The following is a 19,605-nucleotide window of genomic DNA, read 5'->3' as shown; positions in this document are numbered from 1 at the left end:
TTTGTTAATTTGGGAAAATCTTTTATTACAATATGTGTAAGTAGTTGGTTGCTCTCTCTTCTGTACTCCCCGATTACATAATGGTCTTCTGAGCACTTTTATTTAATTGCAGAATGGTTAATATCATTATTTAGTTAAGGTTTCCTCTATTATCGAACATCTGAGTTCCCAGTACAGTAGTTTCCCCTTATCTGTGGTTTTGCTTCCAAAGTTTCAGTTAGGATCGACCAAGATCTGAAAATGTTAAATGAAAAATTCCAGAAAGTAATAAAGTACTTCTTTTAAGTGAAAAGGCGAAAGTTTTTCAATTAGTAAGAAAAGAAAAAAATCCTTATGCTGAGGTCACTAAGATCTATGATAAGAATGAATCTTCTACCTGTGAAATTGTGAAGGAAAAAGAAATTCATGTTAGTTTTGCTGTTGTACCTCAAACTGCAAAAGTTATGGCCACAGTGTATAACTTTTATTAAAATATATTTGTATAACTGTTCTATCTTATTTCACTTTTCTGTTTTATTTTTAGAGACAGGGCTTCATTCTGTCACCCAGGCTGGAGTGCAGTGGTGCAATCATAGCTCACCACACCTCAAACTCTTTGGCTCAAGTGATCTTCCTGCCTCAGCCTCCCAAGTAGCTGGGACTGCAGGTGTGCATCACCATGCCCAGCTAATTTTTTAATTTTTTGTACAGATGGAGTCTTACTCTGTTGCCCAAGAACTCCTGGCCTCAAGTAATCTTCCCGCTTCGGTTTTCCAAAGAGCTGGGATTACAGGCATGAGCCACTGTGCCTGGCTATTCTATTTTATTAGCAGTAATTGTTGTTAATCTCTCATTGTGCCTTATTTATATTCATAACTTAAACTTTATCATAGATAGGTATGTATAGGGAAAAAACATCGTATACATAGGGTTCAGTACTATCGGCAGTTTCAGATATCCATGAGGGGTCTTGGAACGTATCCCCCAGAGATGAGGGGGCACTTGTATTTCACTGTTATAAGTATGCTGGTTATTCTCCACTTGTTGTCTTCTAGTGCCATCTTCAGCTCTTCTCTGCTAGACTCTGTGCCTCAGAAGGTGGAATTTTTCATAAACGATTCCAGCTGGGTTCTCATGCCAGTTGGTTTTGACCAATGTGTAACACCATCAGTAGCTTGGAGGATGGAAAAGGAAAAAAGGTTAGGATATGTCTCACCACCTCTTTTCCTGCTTCTGGCTGGGTTCTGGTGGTGGCTTTGTCCCTCGAAGGCTCCTCCTGCAAGGCAGCCCTGCTCCACTGTGCCAGCCTTCACTGGGCTCTACTAACATGATTCCCTTCCCTTATTTCTTCAGGCCTAGCTGTGCTAACTCCTGGGTACCTCCATGTTTCTTGTTGTTTCCTTTCATCTAACCCTGACCCTAACTTCTATAAATAGTTCCCTCAGTAAAATCTCTTCAGCTGAAACATCTGAGTGGAAATTGTTCCTGTTATGACAGACTAAATATATCAAAGGACACAGTTGATCGTCATGGAACACAAATCTTTTATCCTTATTGCAACAGGCCCTGGATATTTTCAGATTTTATATCCGAGCTTTTGACTATTTGCAAGGTAATTATAGAGTGATTTACACATTTCCTGAAACAGGGATTTAAATTAATGCTGTGAGGCCAGTGTTTGGGACTATAACACTCTGACTACTCTCCACTTCTCCGGTAGTTTTTGAGAAGTAACGCTCCATTGCATTTTATTGAAGAAATTATATATACCGTACAGTGGTGTCCACATTTTGATGTTTTCAGTGGAATCTTTAAGAAAAAAGTTCTTACATGTAATCTAACATAAAAATTAGATAAATGCCAAATTGCTCTGGTTGAGGCAGCATTGGAGAAACCTTCTTCCTATCTTTGAAGCCGACTTTGGGATGCCTCTGCAGAACCCCAGGGCTCCTTGGAACACAGTGTGAAAACAGACATTTGGAAAATCCAAGAGTCTGGAAGATATACCCTTCCTAAAGATCAAGTGTCTGTTATATCTCTTTAGGTTAGATTCCTAGAATTTCAGTTGACAATATGATTTTACCTATTCAAGACACTCTTCACTGTGAAGGATGTGGCCCCTCTTATTACTGCATCTGTCACCACATACACAATGCCAAAAAAACCTCTCCTGACTTCTCAACATACCTTCAATTGCATTTTCATTACTGAAAGAATGTTTTCCCATGTCTCTTGGCCATTAATATTTCCCCTTCTCCTCCACCACCTTCTACATTTTTTTAGTCATATTTTCATGTTTGACCATTTCTCAATTCATCAATACATAATAATTCCTTGTATTATGTTCTGATCATTATGCTAACAGTCTAAATAATGAACAATACATTATGTCTGTGCTTTCATGATGTCCACAGAGTAGCAATATTGTAGTCTTATTATTTACCTTGTTTAATCCAATTAACAATTGAATTAATCATTTGTCACAACCTTTATTCACATTTGTTGCAAATACTTTTTCTTAGTTTGCCTTCTAATTTTACATGTTTTTATTATTTACAAAATTTAAAAAGTTTTTATTTAGTCAAATCTCTGGATTTTTTTTATTGTTTATATGCCTGAGATTCTTTTAAACCAAAGATCAAATCAATATTCATCTATATTTCCTCAAACTTTTTTTACTATTTACTACTTACGGTTTATTGAGCAAACATTTTTTCCCACGATTCTGTGATGATTGATGTATCATAAATTAACTTCTTTTATGTGCTAGGCCATATTTCTGGATCCTCTATTTAGTTTCATTCATCCTTCTTTGGATTACTGTGTCCATGGCATAGCATTTTAATAACAGTAGGGTAATTTCCTGCTCAAATTCACTTTTTCAAAATATTTTTAATATTTATACCTTGAGGTGAAATGTATTTACTCTTTTCAAGTGACTTGTGTGTGTTTATAAAAGTAATGCATTGCACTATTCACAATAGCAAAGGCATGGAACCAACCCAAGTGTTCATCAATGATAGACTGGATACAGAAAATGTGGTACATATGCATTATGGAATACTATGCAGCCGTAAAAAGGAATGAGATCATGTCCTTTGCAAGGACATGGATGAAGCTGGAAGCCATCATCCTCAGAAAACTAACACAGGAACAGAAAACCAAACACCTTATATTCTCACTCATAAGTGGGAGTTGAACAATGAGAACACATGGACACAGGGAGGGGAACAACATACATCAGGACCTGTCGGGGGGGGGGGGGGATTGAGAGGAGGGAGAGTATCAGGACAAATAGTTAATGCATGTGGGGCTTAAAACCCAGGTGACAGGTTGATAGGTGCAGCAAACTACCATGGCACACATATACCTATTTAGCAAACCTGCGCGTTCTGCACATATATCCTAGAACTTGAAGTAAAAGTAAATAAATAAATAAATGAGTAATGCATTATGAATAAAAATTTGTGGAAACTGAAAAATGTGAAAAAGTATAAAGAAGGAAATAAAACCTACTCTGTCTACTATAATTGTAACATTTTGGGGTATAACTTTCCAGTCTTCTGTCTGTGTGTTTGTATTGTTTTTACCAAATATTACTAAACATATTGTTTTGTAAACTGTTGTCTAATCACTACATATGAGCACTTCATTGTCATGAAGTATTCCTTTGAAATACATTTTTTAATGACACACTAGCCAAGGCCTCTAGAATAAGGAAGGGTGAATGGTAGCAATGTCAGCAGGCAACTCTCAACCTTTCTGGACTCAGTCATATCCTTTCCTCAATCATGTCAATCACATCAAACTAGAATTGAAGTTACCGATTGTCATACAGATCAGCACTGTGGGCTTGCCAATGCCCCACCTCATAACTTGAAATCAGCTACTGGAAACTTGAAATGGGTATTGACTGTAGCTCACTGGACTATAATAAGTTTTGCAGGCCGGGCGTGATGGCTCACACCTGTAATCCCAACACTTTGGGAGGCCAAGGCAGGTGGATCCCTTGAGGTTAGGAGTTTGAGACCAGCCTGGCCAACGTGGTGAAATCCAATTTCTACAAAAAATACAAAAATTAGCCGGGTGTGGTGTTGCGTGCCTGTAGTCCCAGCTACTTGGGAGGCTGAAGTGGGAGAATCGCTTGAACCCAGGAGGCAGAGGTTGCAGTGAGCCGAAATTGTGCCACTGCACTCCCCACTGCACAACAGAGTAAGACCCTGTCTCAAAAAACATAAAATAGTTTTACGGCACTTGTCACCTATATCTCTTTTGTTAGGCATATGTAAAAATGACTTGAACATAGGCTATTAGGTAGTTTAAAAATGTGGTTGACTCACAACAAGAGCCAGACTTGAACTGATATAGTTGTAAGAGATTCCTAATTCCATATTGCATAATCTTATTTTTGTGTTCCTTTTAAATCATTAACTAATATAAATCATTGATACCTGCCTTAGAAAAGATTGAATAACTATAATGAAAGCAAAGCACATTTATGATTCGGGGAAGGAATCCTTAACATTTGTGATAGAACATTTAAAACTCTGAGTGCTTTTAAGGTACAGTGCAAGGTTACTAACCCATATTAAACTAGTGGGAGTAGAATGTGGTCCTGAGGGATACAAGTAGCTGAGATATCAAAAGCAAAGGATAAATTTCTAGTATAAGTCATAGTGGATATATTTACAGTCATGAAGGCATGGGAATATAAGCATCTCTCTAAAAGCTTTCATTGGGCCTTGAGTTTTTATCTTTATTTTATCACACTCTATCCGCACACACATATGCATACACACACACGCTGCATATACGTTAAACTTCATAAAATAGAAATTATCTTTTTTTTTCACTTACCTTTCCACAGAAGTGATGTTTACTAAATTCCAAGATGTTAAATATAGTAAATGCAAAAGCCTTGCTGTTTATGGATCCTTAGGATTTGAATTCCCCCATCTCAAGGGAATTAAAGGCTGACATCGAACAGTAAAAAATTCAGGGAAGGATCACTGGACTGCCTTTCCCTGTGCTCCCTCTGGACATTCCTTCATAAACTGCCAAGGCCAGCCTCTGCTGATTAGATGTCAGTTCTCTGCTGTTTGGTACAAAGGTTATCCTCTGGAGCAAGCATATTATCAATGACTCATTTCCTCCCATTCTTAAACTTCCCTAGATATTTTCTTGTTTACTTTAGTTTTCCACAGACCACTCTAAAATCAACTTATTCTTGGATCCTCTCTGATACATTTTAGTTTGTAAAATAATTTTATTGCATACTCTGCTGTGTTGAATATTTACATCCTGATTGCTTACCCTGTTTTGTGTGTTTTGCTTTCGAATAAGTTTGCCTAGCTTTATTTTTGGAACATTTTGGCAGTCTATCTTTCGGTATTTTGTGGCAAGTATGAGTATGTATTTAATTTCATAGGGAATCGTGCATTTAAAAGTCATTTAATTTCTTAAGCATTAAAAATTGAGCTTTAAGAGCCTTCTTTAAAATGTCCAATACACAGAATCAAATTCTTTTCCTAAACCGCACCCATTCTATCTCCTCCACACCTCATATTACCAAATCATTCTGGTAAAAACTTAAGCCAACAAGAGACTGGAAAGGCAAGAGGAGACAAGAAGTAGATTTCTCATATGCTGATTATACTGTCTTATTAATTTGTTAAGTAATTTCCTTCTGTGATATAAGGTGTGTCATTGAGGTAACACTGTAGAGACATTTTAAATATATTTGGGAAAATGGGATTGTACTGTTACCTCTAACACGTCACAACTTAAAAACAATTTTAACTTTCAAATCCCTTCATATGTATTGAGTATTTGATCCTAAATGCCTTTCACAAGTCTTGTAATAGAATGTGCCAACAGTGAAATGTTTGCTTATTGTGATTAATCTGGTTTCCACAAATGAGTTCTTGTAAGTGGAAAGAAAACACTGGAAAGTCAGAAAGAACACACACAGTTGTCCCAGCTACTCGGGAGGCTGAGGCAGGAGAATGGCGTGAACCCGGGAGGCGGAGCTTGCAGTGAGCTGAGACCCGGCCACTGCACTCCAGCCTGGGCGACAGAGCGAGACTCCGTCTCAAAAAAAAAAAAAAAAAAAAAAAAAAAAAAAAAAGAACACACACAGTTATTTTTGAACTTAGTTCACATAGTTCCTTTCTTCATAACATTCCCCCTCCCCCCTACTCCCTCATACACATTTTTTCCTTCTTTTACTCTTTCCACAAGGTCATGAAGAAAGGTTAAATATAGTTAACCCTTGATATCCACAGGGTACTTGGTTCCGGGATCTCAAATATGGATACCAAAATCCTCCCACTATGGATACCAAAATCCGAACATCCTCAAGTCCAGCAGCTGGCTCAGCAGAACCCGTGTGTACAAAAATTCAGTCCTCCTTATAGGCAGGTTTCACATCCCACAAATATTGTATTTTTGATCTGTGTTTGGTTGCAAAAACTCCACTTGTAAGTGGACTCACGCAGTTCAAATCCTTGTTGTTCAAGGGTCAACCATATATTACTTGACATATATGGTTAAATTTTATCTTGGAAATAGCAACAAATGCAGTTATTAGTTACTTCTGTGAGGATCAAGGAGTTAAATGAAAGTTAGAGACCCACTGTTTGATACCAAGATGAGGAAAAGGAAGCTAATTCCCTGTCACCACTTACTCCACTGCATCTCTGATCTCCCATTCTCCATTCATTTAGATAATCTTATCTACGGGTGAGTATAGAGGTTTTGACTTCAAAATACTCCAGAGTCTGGGGGACGGTGTACAGCAGCAGCTGTGTAATTTGTTTTCAAACTTGGGGGGAAAAAGCTTTGATATTACCATTTATCATAAATCTTTCATCAGATGAAAATTATTTGACTTTGAATTTTTTTTTTTTTTTTTTTTTTTTTTTTGAGACAGAGTCTTGCTGTGTCACCCAGGCTGGAGTTAATGGTGCAATCTCGGCTCACTGCAGCCTCCGCCTCCTGAGTTCAAGTGATTCTCCTGCCTCAGCCTCCTGAGTAGGGACTACAGGCACATGCCACCACGCCTGGCTAATTTTTTTTTTTTTTTTTTTTTTTGCATTTTTAGTAGAGACAGGGTTTCACCATGTTAGCCAGAATGGTCTCGATCTCCTGACCTCGTGATCTGCCCGCCTCGGCCTTCCAAAGTGCTGGGATTACAGGCGTGAGCCACCGCGCCCTGCAACTTTGAATCTTAATAACACATATCAAACATTGCTGTCTTGCCTTCCACTGTCTTTGTGCTCTGATTTTTTGGCGTCTAAATGTAGGCAGAAATTATACAAATTAAATTAATTTTACCACTAGTATTGTGGGATGAGTCATTTTTTCTTTTTAATTTAGGAGTTTGAGGCAAGAGTTTCAAAGGAGGGTTTCTGAACCTAGTAGGTGAATATCAGAAAACAGAATATCAATGTTTACTATTTTCTTTTTCCTTACCTCCTTCTTTATCTGCCATAGGAAAAGAGAATATAGTATTTAGAATAGTAGAAAGTCTCAGCCACTTAAATACCAAGACAATATAAATGAGACTGAAAAGGACTCAACGTTTTCCCATATAAGTGGAAAAAACATACCATTTCAACACTCATTTGCTTTTATTTCCCCTTCCTGAAAGAAATAGCAAATATTGAGGAATCTAGGGTCCATCAGAGGGAAGTATATACATACTGTAACATACTGTAAAAAAATTATATACTACTTACATATAATTATTGTTATGTATACATACATACAAACAATTGCAGGGAAACCCAGTGGAGCTTAATGGCCATAATTTTTACAGAGGATCTTCTTGATTACACTTCCCTGGGACTTGCTAATATCAGAGAATTGGGTTGTTTTTTCTCTTTTAAAAAGTGTATTTACTTATTTTAGATTCAGGGGTACATGTGCAGATTTGTTACATGGATATACTACATAACGGAAAGGTTTGGGCTTCTAGCACACCCATTACCCAAATAGTGAACATTGTACCTAATAGGTAAATCTTTTTTAACCCTCACTCCCATCTCAACCTCCCCCTTTACAGAGTCCCCAGTGTCTATTATTTTCATCTGTATGTGCATGTGTACCCTTGGTGTAGTTCCCATGTATAAGTGAGAACATACAGTATTTGATTTTCTGTTTCTGAATTATTTCACTTAGGATAATGGCCTCCAGCTCTATCCGTGTTGCTGCAAAGGACATGATGTCATTCTTTTTTGTGGCTGCATAGTATTCCATGGTGTATATATACCACATTAAAAAAAAATCCATTCATCCATTGATGGATACTTAGGTTGACTCCGTGACTTTGCAATTGTGAATAGTGCCATCGTAAACCTACAAGTGCAGGCGGCTTTTTGGTATAATGATTTCTTTACTTTCGGGTAGATGCCCAGTGGTGGGATGGCTGAGTTGAATGCTAGGTCCTTTGAGAAATCTCCATACTATTTTCCATAGACGTTGTGCTAATTTACACTCCCACTAATGGTGTATAAGGGCTCCCTTTTCTCCACATCCATGCTACCATCTGTTGTTTTATAATTTTATTTTATTATTATTATTATTATTATTTGAGTCTGGTCTCACTCTGTCGCCCAGGCTGGAGTACAGTGGCACTATCTCGGCTCACTGCAAGCTCCACCTCCTGGGTTCACACCATTCTCCTGCCTCAGTCTCCCTAGTAGCTGGGACTACTGGCGCCTGCCACCACGCCTGGCAAATTTTTTTTTTTTTTTTTAGTAGAGACGGAGTTTCTACTATGTTAGCCAGGATGGTCTCGATCGCCTAACCTTGTGATCCACCTGCCTCGGTCTCCCAAAGTGCTGGGATTACAGGCATGAGCCACTGCACCTGGCCTTATAATTTTTTAATAATAGCTGTTCTTACTAGAGTGAGGTGATATCTCATTGTAGTTTTAATTTGCGTATCTCTGAAAATTAGTGATGTTGAGCATTTTTCATATGTTTGTTGGCTTCCTGTTTGTCTTTTTTTGAGAAATGTCTGTTCATATCCTTTACCAACCTTTTTTTTTTTTTTTTGGCAAGAGATTGCCCTGCTATGTTGCCCAGTGTACAGTGCAGTGGTATAATCATAGCTCACTGTAGCCTCAAACTCATGAATTACCCACTTTTTAATGGGATTTTTTTGTTTTTTCTTGTTGAGTCGAGTTCCTTGTAGATTCTGGATATTAGCACTTTGTCAGAGGCATAATTTGCAAATAGTTTCTACAAGAGACTGAAAGGGCAAGAGGAGATAAGAAATAGATCTCTCATATGGTGATTATACTGTCTTTTAATTTGTTAAATAATGTGCTTCTGTAATATAAGGTGCCTCATTATTTAGGTAATACTGTAGGTTGTCAGTTTATTCTGCTGATTATTTCTTTTGCTGTGCAGAAGCTTTTTAGTTTAAGTCCCATTTGTCTATTTTTGTTTTCATTGCATTTGCCTTTGGGGTCTTAGTCATAAATTCTTTGCCTCGACCAATGTCCAAAAGAGTATTTCTTAGTTTTTCTTCTGGGACTTTTATAGTTTCAGGTCTTACATTTATGTCTTTAATCAGCTTCTGTTAATTTTTGTATGTGGTGAGAGAAAAGGGTCCAGTTTCATTCTTCCGCATATGACTAGATAATTTTCCTAGCACCATTTAATGAATAGGGTGCCCTTTCCCCATGGTTTATTTTTGTCGACTTTGTCAAAGATCAGCTGGTTGTAGGTATATGGCTTTATTTTGGGGTTCTGAATTCTGCTCCACTATTCTATGTGTGTTTTTTTGTACCAGTACCATGCTGTTTTAGTTACTATAGCATTCTAGCATAATTTGAAGCAATGTAATGCCATGCCTTTGGCTTCGTTTTTGTTGCTTAGGGTTGTTTTGGTTATTTGGGCTCTTTTTTGGTTCCATGTCAACTGTAGGATAGTTTTTTTCTAATTCTGTGAAGAATTACATTGGTAATTTGATAGGTATTGTGTTGAATCTGCAGATGGCTTTGGGTAGGTTATTTTAAGGACGTTGATTCTTTCAATCCATGAGCATGGGATTTTTTTTGTCTGTTTGTGTTATGTATAATTTCTTTCATCAGTGTTTTGTAATTTTCCTTGTAGAGATCTTTCACCTCGTTAGTTAAATATACTCCAGTATTGTATTTTTTTCCTGTGGCTATTATAAATGGGATTGAGTTTTTGCTTTAGTTCTCAGCTTGAAAATATTTGGTGTATAAAAATGATACTGATTTTTGTACATTGATTTTATATCCTAAAACTTTACTGAAGTTGTTGATCAAGTCTATGAGTCTTTTGGAGGAGTCTTTGAGATTTTCTAGGTATAAGATTATGTCATCAATGAACAAAGATAATTTGTTTGGATGCCCTTTATTTATTTCTCTTGCCTGATAGCTCTAACTAGTTATTTCAGTACTATGTTGAATAGCGGTGGTGAGAGTGGACTTCCCTGTCTTGTTCTAGTTCTTAGGGGGAATGCTTTCTACTTTTCTACTTTTCCAGTATGAGTATCAGTTGGCTGTGGGTTTGTCATATACGGCTTTTATTATTTTGAGGTATCTAGTTTGTTGAGAGTTTTTATCATAAAGGGATGTTGGTTTATATCAAATGCTTTTTCTGCATCTATTGAGATGATCAAATGGTTTTTGTTTTTAATTCTGTTGATGTGGTTAATCACATTTATTGATTTGAGAATGTTGAATCATCCTTGCATCCTTGGAATAAAGTCCACTTGATCATGATGAATTATCTTTTTTATGTGCTGTTCAGTTGGGTTTGCTAGTATTTTTGTTGAGGAGTTTGGCATCTATGTTCAACAGCGATATTGGCCTGTAGTTTTATTTTTTTGTTGTGTTCTTGCCTGATTTTGGTATTGGGTTGATAATAGTTTCATAGAACATCATAGAATTTGTAAACCAACTTATCAAATTTAGTAGGACAGATCAATTTACTCATTTGGGAATGTTTTAATGCTAAATTTAAATATTTATTTTAAAGTGAAGTCAAGACTATATCTACATAAAATGAATATTTTAAAATAATAAAGATAATTTGACATTCATATTAGAAATAAGTAAATTATGTTAAATCTACAAATGGACATTGTACTATTTCTGTGCACTAAGGCTTGTGTTCTTGGAAAATACAGTACAAAGTCTTTATGTCAGTGTTGTGAATGTGTTATGTATGTATTTTCATTTTAATTATTAGAGACATAATTTGGTATGCCATATTTCAAAGTTGAAAAATGTATTAAGACTTAAATTTCATTTGCAGGGATTAGCTTATTGAAAAAATGGAAGCCTTTCAATCTCGTTTGATGTAGTGTATTCACCATCTAGTGGCAACTCCCTAGAAATCAAGTGCATGTAGTAAAGACAAAAATTGTCCAAACGGTATTTTGGGAATTAGCCATAAGGAAAAATGTGGCAGATATGTGTAATGCTCCCTGATTTCCTTAAAAACCACTTTTATTTTTGTTACAAAACAACTATCTAGTCTCAAGTGACGTAATAGAAAATGTAAATAATTATAGAGAAGAAGTGAGTCACTCGTATTTTCACAACCACCCAAGGATAACCACTGTTAACATTTTGGGTGTGCATTTCTCTAAAATGTTTCTGCACATATGTACATACATTTCTTGGTCTAACAGAACTATCTTTATTTAAAATTTTCCCAATTTTATAAATGCTCCTATCCTGATCAGCTGCTATTTGAATACTCTAAGCATGGATGCTGGTTGATGATCTGAGAAATAAGCCATAATTGCCTGCCAGACCCACATAATCTTGGAACCCATGAACATTCCCAGTATGCAAATGGATGATTAAACTCCATGACCTCTTGATCCAAGTTGGCCTATGCACAGCTCAAAAAAGTTACACTAGGCTAATCAGATTGCTCTGCTGAGTTCAGAAAATGAGAAACAGATTAATCAATTAGCAAGTGTAATAAAAACAAAATAGAAATGTAAAAAATAACTATTTAAAGGCAGTATTATGAGATGATGCTGTGAGGTAGAGTTGGAATCAGACAAGCCAAGGCAAATCAAAATCTCTTGCAAGTCAAGTTAGTATGAAGGTACAGAAAACATATAGGGAGATCAGTTTCCTCTGGTCCACTGACCCTGCTTCAAAGTGATACTGTTAGAAGTCAAATCCGATTATGTCATCTTTCTGCTTGAATACCCTTAAAGAGGCTTCATAGTCCCTAGAGACCTGATTCTTCCCTACCTTTGTTGTGCCACTATCAAAATGCTGGAGTCACCTATTATGCTTCATCTGTGCAGAATTTCTCTATCTAAAACAGTTACCTTTCCTGGGAAGCTTTCTCTGATTCCAACACTATAACAGGTGGCCCTACTGTGTGCTTCCATGGCTCCATGTAAGCTTCAGAGCCTAACACTAACACAGCACCTGGATCATAGTAGCCCCTCCATGATTAGACAAAGCACCAAATAGAAGCAGACATTCCACAAGTTTGCATGAGGTTCCATCCGGCCAATGAGAGAGGGAGATAGACAAGAAATGGCCCCAGATGTGGCTCCCCTTCCAAAGACTTTCAGTTCCCAGTTTAACCTATGTGATCCTTTCATTAATGCCACCATAACGCATGTGGTCCAGTCCTGTTCTTTAGGTTGCACAAAATTATTAGCACAAGCATACAAAAAGGCAAGAGTAACATTCAAAATGCTGAAGAGCTATGGTACATTAAACTGCCCTGGGGGTAAGTCTGTGTGTGCCAGGCTGCAGCAGGTAGTCTCAGCCCTGGAAGGAACAGCCTGATGGACAACATGCATCCCTTCTGGTGTGCAAGCACTATCGCAAGGAGCGCCATCTCCAAAAGGATCTGGGCCCACTATGAGCACATGGGATGGAGTCAAGTGTAGTTAGCTATGGCCAGTCACCTGGCAGGTGCCAGGTGGTTTCTTCATCAGTACCCTCTTGGGGATCCTTTGAGCCCAAGGAAATGCTCACTGGCAGTGAGCAGTGGCTATTTACCAATCATTTTGGAAGTATTTCAATGTCTTAACAATCACATAGCCATACTGATGTTTATCTGATGAATACTAGCCTCGCAACAGGGCCGATTTAACTTGCTTTGGATATGAAGCAAAGAAGAAGGGAAAGGATCCAGAGGAATTCATTACTTAACTCTGGTACCTCCAAAACCCTGGGATCCATAAGGATACTCATTCATGCCCATAGTGAAAAGGAGGGAATGGTAAATCCCTTAAGTGCTATTGGGTTACAGCCCTCAGAGCATCCCATACTACCTTTTTTGTGATTGATAAATTGAAATGAACATTGCTGTCTGGAGTCAGTGAATCAAGCTCTATTTTCCCAAGTTCTTGTCTGTAGTAGTTGGACAATGCCCTACTTCTTGGCCTTTAGTTGTATGACCCAGGTCTCTTTGTTTGGGATGACACCAGGGACTTCTTGCAGGTGGTCTACATTCTGTACATCCGTGCATCCCACAGTTGGCCTTGGCCAAAGTGGTAACTCTGAGACTTCCATGCTTACATCCTTGGGGTGGTGACCAGTGAGCTCACTGTGGGTCAGAGAACCTTGCTCTGGCTTGGCAAGGAACGTTGGCGTCAAATACACTCTTCACTCAAAAGACCATTTTGTAAATTTTTGGAAAAATCACAAATGCAAAGGAAGGAAAACGAGTGGGTTTTAGCACATTTCCAAGAGGCATGAAAGGGGTAGAGGGCTGAGTCTTGAGATTTCCTACTCACCCCATGAACAAGGAGGCAGAGTAGAGTTGACTAGGTAACACAGCCCGTTAGAGTTAGGAAAAGGCAGGATCTCAGAGGTCCTTCCAGGTGTGGACTATTGGGACAATCAAAATAAGCATCTTGCATTTCATTCCTGGCATTCTCAGACATCCTTCATTGGTGGTAGAGCTTCAGGGAGAGGGGTTGAGACAGGGCTGGATGTGCTGAGGGGCCTCAGTCCAACAAGAATGACTTTTTGGCAGGTTCTCCAGAGCCTTCATTGATTGCCAATCATTGATTTCCAACAAAGGAAAGTAGGAGGGAGTCACTTTTCTCTCCTTCAGCCCTTGTGCTGGCTCCTGGATAATCTTTCACATGTTATGGGTACTTACATCAAGGAGCACTTGCATTCTGACAAATAAATTTTACAACTTTATTTTTTCCACATTAATGCCAGGTTTCTACTGGTTAGAAGATAACAAAGTAATTTGTACACAAAATTTCCTTCATAATTAGTATATCAAATTTGTAAGCCCTCTTACCATGTCCCAGCACTAGGTTTTTGAAAGATTCAGACAAAATATAAGATACAGTTCATATCCTCAAGGAATGTACAATTTGAGAGAGAAAATTAGCATTCAATTAAGACAAAAAATTATGTAAGAAGTAAGTCATAAGCCAGGTGCAGTGTGTGTGCCTGTAGTAACAGCTACTGGGAAGGCTAAAGTGGAAGGAACACTTGAGCTCAGGAATCTGAGTCCAGCATGGGCAACATAGTGAGACTTCATCTTAAAAGAGAGAGAGAGAGAGAGAGAGAGAGAAGTAATGAACTATGAATTAGAAGTATAATTGAAATTCAGGTAGGAGAGCTCAGTAGAGGTTACAGTAAAATACTACTGCAGAAAGATAAGACTTGAGCCTTTAGGATGAACAAGTTTTAGAGGAGGATAAAAGAAGAATGGCTTTCCCGGTATAAGGAATTGCATGGACTGAGGAGCAGTGGCAGAACATCAACATTATATACTCAGAGGCATCCAGGAGAGATGCATGTGACAGGAAGAAGAGCAGGTAAATGGTAAATAAGGTTGGGTAGCTAAGGTGTAGCCTCGTTTCTGATGCCTTAAAGCCAGTCAGTTTGAAGGGAATGTTCTAGACCACTGTTGTTTAATACAGATACAATGTGAGCTGCATATGTAATTTAACTTTTTTTTTTTTTGAGACCAAGTTTTGCTCTTGTGGCCCAGGCTGGAGTGCAATGGTGCAATCTCGGCCACTGCAACCTTCGCCTCCTGGGTTCAAGCGATTCTCCTGCCTCAGCCCTGGGAGGAACAGCCTGTGGCTGGGATTACAGGCATGTGCCACCATGCCTGGCTAATTTTTGTATTTTTAGTAGAGACAGGGTTTCACCATGTTGGCCAGGTTGGTCTTGAACTCCTGACCTCAGGTGATCCACCTGCTTCGGCCTCTCAAAGTGCTAGGATTACAGGCATGAGCCACCACCCCCAGCCATAATTTAATATTTTCTAGTAGCCCCATTGAAAAGGTAAAAGGACACGGGTAAAGTTAATTTAAATAATATATTTTTTCTAACCCAATATATCCAAAATACTGTTACTTTAACATGTAATCAATATAAAAATTTTAACACTGCTTTAGTTTTTAAATGTAAATTTTTAAAAATTCAGTTCCTCAGTTATCCTAGCCACATTTTAAGTGCACAGTAGTCACCTGTGTCTAGTTTTGGACAACATAGCTATAGACAATTGTGAGATTATTTAGCAGCTGAATAACACATCAAAAGTTGTATCTTAGGAAAATTTATTTTCAGTAAAATGCAGAATGAATTGAAGGGTGTGATGGTTGAGGGACAAGAGAGAAGTTAGATCTGAAATGAGTTACAGGTAGGTACTAGAATGGTAGCAGTGGAGGTGTTGAGAGGATAGAACAAATCTGAGAGATCTTTCAAAGAAATAACTGGTATGGCTTGATGACTGATTGGCAATGAGGAAAGAAAAAATAAAATCAAGTATGATAGCCAGGCTCCAAACAGCCTGAAAGGATCCTTGCATCCGAGTATTCGAACTCTTGTAAAATCTTCTATACTTTACTGGGGTTGGTCCACATGACCAATAAAATAAACAGCAGTGATGGTTATAAGATACCGTGGCTTCTGTCTTGGTGGCTCTTTCTCTGGGCTCTTTCTCTCCAGAGGAAGCCAGCTGCTACACTGTGAGCAGCCCCATGGAGAGGCCCATGTGGCAGGACCTGTAACCTGCCAACAACAACATGAGTTTGGAAGCTGAGCATTCAGATGACTGCAATCCCAGCCAATGCTTTGCAGCCTCATGAGAGACTCTGAGCCAGAACCACCTGGCTAAGTCTCTCCCTGATTCCTGAGCCTTGGAATCTCTGAGAAACAATACATGTTGGTATCTTTAAGCTGCTAAATTTTAGGGGTAATTTGTAGCAGAAATAGATAATTGAACAATAATTTAAAAAGACAATATCAAACACGAATAAAAAGATAACCCAATTAGGCTGGGTGCAGTGGCTCACGCCTATAATCCCAGCACTTTGGGAGGCCAAGGCAGGTGGATCACCTGAGATCAGGAGGTCGAGACCAGCCTGACCAACAGGGAGAAACCCCGTCTCTACTAAAAATACAAAATTAGCCAGAAGTGGAGGTTGCAGTGAGCCAAGATCGTGTTATTACACTGCAGCCTGGGCAACAAGAGCGAAACTTTGTTTAAACAAAAAACAAAAAACAAAACAACAGCAACAACAAAAACCCAATTTAAAAATGGGCAAGAAAATTAAAAGAAGATAATAAGCATGCGAAAAAGTGCTCAACATCATTAGACACCAGGAAAATGAAAATTAAAATCACAAGGAGATAACACCAAACACACACCAGCATGACTAAAATTAAAAAGACTAATAAACACAAAATGTGACTGAGAATATGGAGCAACCAGAATTCTTTATTTAAAAATTAAGATGTAATTTACATACCACACAATTCACCCATATAAAGTATATGATTCAGCCAACCATCACCACTATCCATTTTAGAATATTTTCATTACCAGAAAACCCTGTACCCCTTAGCTGTCACTCTCCAATTCTCCCACCTCCTCTCCAGCCTTAGGCAACCTGTAGTCTACTTTCTATCTGTACACATTTGCTTATTCTAGACACTCATATAAATGACATCATATAATATGTGGTCTATTATGACTGGCTTCTTTCATTTAGCACAGTGTTTTCCATGGTTACTCATGTTGTACCACGTATCGATACTTCATTTCTGTTTCTTGCCAAATAATACTTCATTGTACAGATATATAACTTTTGTTTTTACCTATTTATCAGTTGATGGACATTTGGGTTATTTCTGCTTCTTGGCAATTATGCTGCCATAAACATTATGTACAAATTTTGTGAGGACTATGTTTTCATTTATTTTGGGTATATACCTAGGTATGGAACTGTTGGGTCGTATAGTCACTCTGTTTAGCCATTTGAGGAACTGCCAGACATTTTTCCAAGATAGCCGCACCATTGTACATTCTCACCAGTGGTGTCTGAGGATTCCAAATTCTCCTCACTTAACACTTGTTTTTTAAAAAATTACGGTGGGTGTGAAGTCATTGTGGTTTTGATGTGCATTTCCCGGATGGCTAATAATGTTGAGCATCTTTTCATATGATTATTGATCATTCATATATCTTTTTTGGAGAGCTGTATAGTATATTCAAATGTTGTCCATTTTACAATTTGGTTATTTAAATTGTGATAGTTCTTTACATATTATAGATAGCCTTTTATCAAATATATTGTTTGTAAACATAATTCCTCATTCTGTGGATTGTATGCCACCAGAATTCTTGTCCAAAATGATACAAAAGGGTCTGGCTGTTTCATATAAAACCAAACATTGACATACTCTATAAACAAGACATTCTACTTACAGATAAATATACTCAAGAGAAAAGGAAACATATGTCTACAAAAGATTTACACAAGAATGTTTACAGCAGCTTTATTCATAATAGCTCCAAACTGGCAACAGCCCAGGAATCTATCAGGAGGAGCATAGATCAGTAAACTATGGTGTATTCATATAATAAAATACTACTCAGTAATAAAATGGAGCAAATTATTGATACACATGATACACACGATATGGACAATTTGCTAAGTGAAAAATGCTATGCACAAAAAGTGCACACTGTATGATTCCATTTTATATGAATTTTTAGAAAATGCAAAACTAATTGATGGTAGAAAAAATCAGACTGGGTGCAGTATTTAACACCTGTAATCCTAGCATTTTGGGAGATCGAGGTGGGGAGATCTCTTGAGCCCAGGAGTTGGAGGCCAGCCTGGGTAACATGGCAAGACTCTATCTCGCAAAAAAAAAAAACAAAACAAAAAACAAAAACTAGCTGGGCGTGGTGGCATGTGCCTGTAGTCCCATCTACTTAGGAGACTGAGGTGGGAGGATTGCTTGAGCCCAGGGAGGTTGAAGCTGCAGTCAGCTATGACTGTGGCACTGTATTCTAGCCTGGGTGTAGAGCGAGACCCTGTCTGAAAACAAACAACAGTGGTTCTCGAGACAGAACAGTGGTTGCTTCTGGGGTGGGGGTTGGGTGGGGAAGGCAGTGATAGGCAGAGAATGTCTGGAAAATCATGAGAGGAAACTTTTTGGGGTGATGACAATGGTTTATATCTCAGGAATTTTGGTTACACAAGTGTATATGTTTGTCAAACTCAGTGAATGTACACTTAAGATTTGTGCATTTCATTGTATGTAAATTTTGTGTCAAAAGGGAAAATATGTAAACAAATATTTAACTCTAGATAATAAGACACATGCCATATTTTGGGAGAAGTAAAACGATGCCTGTAATTAACTTTGAAAAGCATTTAAAAATAAGGTATTTGGGATAAGGAATAAAGCAAGACAAAATGTAAATCTAGGTAGAATCTATGTGGTGAGCACATGGGTGTTTGCTTTAAATTTTTATAATTTTGCTATATGTTTGAAAATCTTCAGAATAGAATATTAAGATAATTTTTTTTAAAGGACTAAGGTTTCTAGAGCTGGGGGCCAGAAGATGATAGCATCATTAGAAGAAATAGAGAATTTGGGAATAGGAAGGACAGCTTGGTGGAAGGTGTGGCATAACTGACAGGTCTTGATACCTACGAGGTCCTAAGTAATTTATGCACATATTTCCTTCTATATTTCAATGGATCTTCACAAACACCTCTAGTCTTTAATCATCAGCACATCCATTTTCAGATGAGAAAATGGAGGTTCTGAAAAGCTATATAATTTGCTCAAGGTCATTAAACTATTAGTGTGCTAGGGATAGGACTGATTATGTAATTTGCAGGCCTAGTGTAAAATGAAAATTTGTGGTTCCTTGTTCAAAAATTATTAATAGCACAACATTAAAACAAGCACAGGGCCCTTCTAACGATGAGGCCTTCTGAGACTCAGGTTTCACACACATGAAGCTAGGGCGGCAAGGAAGGTTTGAATCTCAGTCTGTCTAACAGGAAAGTCCATGCTTTTTCCAGTAAACCATGCTAGGTCAGATGACTGGTTCATTTCTGTGCTCAGTGAATGAGGCATGATGGTGATGTCAGATCGTGATGTCCCATAGCCAGTTAAAAACCAAATTGCAGGTAAGGAGTTCCTTTTGTGATGTCTGTTGTCTGTCCTCTTCTCAGTGGGCATTTGGTTATTACATTTGACCTAGGTTAGAAACGTAATTTTTTATCAAAGTCTCAACAGTGTATCTCTTTAAGTATCAAGGTACTAAGAATAACTCCTTTCATGTGTCCTCTCTGAAATTTGTCACCGGATTTCTT

The 19,605-nt window shown here is 37.9% G+C and overlaps 1 long non-coding RNA gene across 1 annotated transcript; it reads right to left on the bottom strand.

The window, feature by feature from the left end:
• On the bottom strand, window positions 1–5,065 carry LOC141408200 (uncharacterized). The gene is made up of 2 exons (XR_012421312.1): window positions 4,837–5,065; window positions 1–1,153 (listed from the first exon to the last, which is right to left on the bottom strand). It is a non-coding gene; the product is annotated as an uncharacterized lncRNA (long non-coding RNA).
• Window positions 5,066–19,605: the final 14,540 nt, after the last annotated feature.

This window comes from Macaca fascicularis, chromosome 12 (genome assembly GCF_037993035.2).
Source record: "Macaca fascicularis isolate 582-1 chromosome 12, T2T-MFA8v1.1".
NCBI classification, from domain to species: Eukaryota; Metazoa; Chordata; class Mammalia; order Primates; family Cercopithecidae; genus Macaca; species Macaca fascicularis.
Note: the sequence above shows the minus strand (reverse complement) of the source record. Positions and strands in the feature narration are given on the sequence as shown.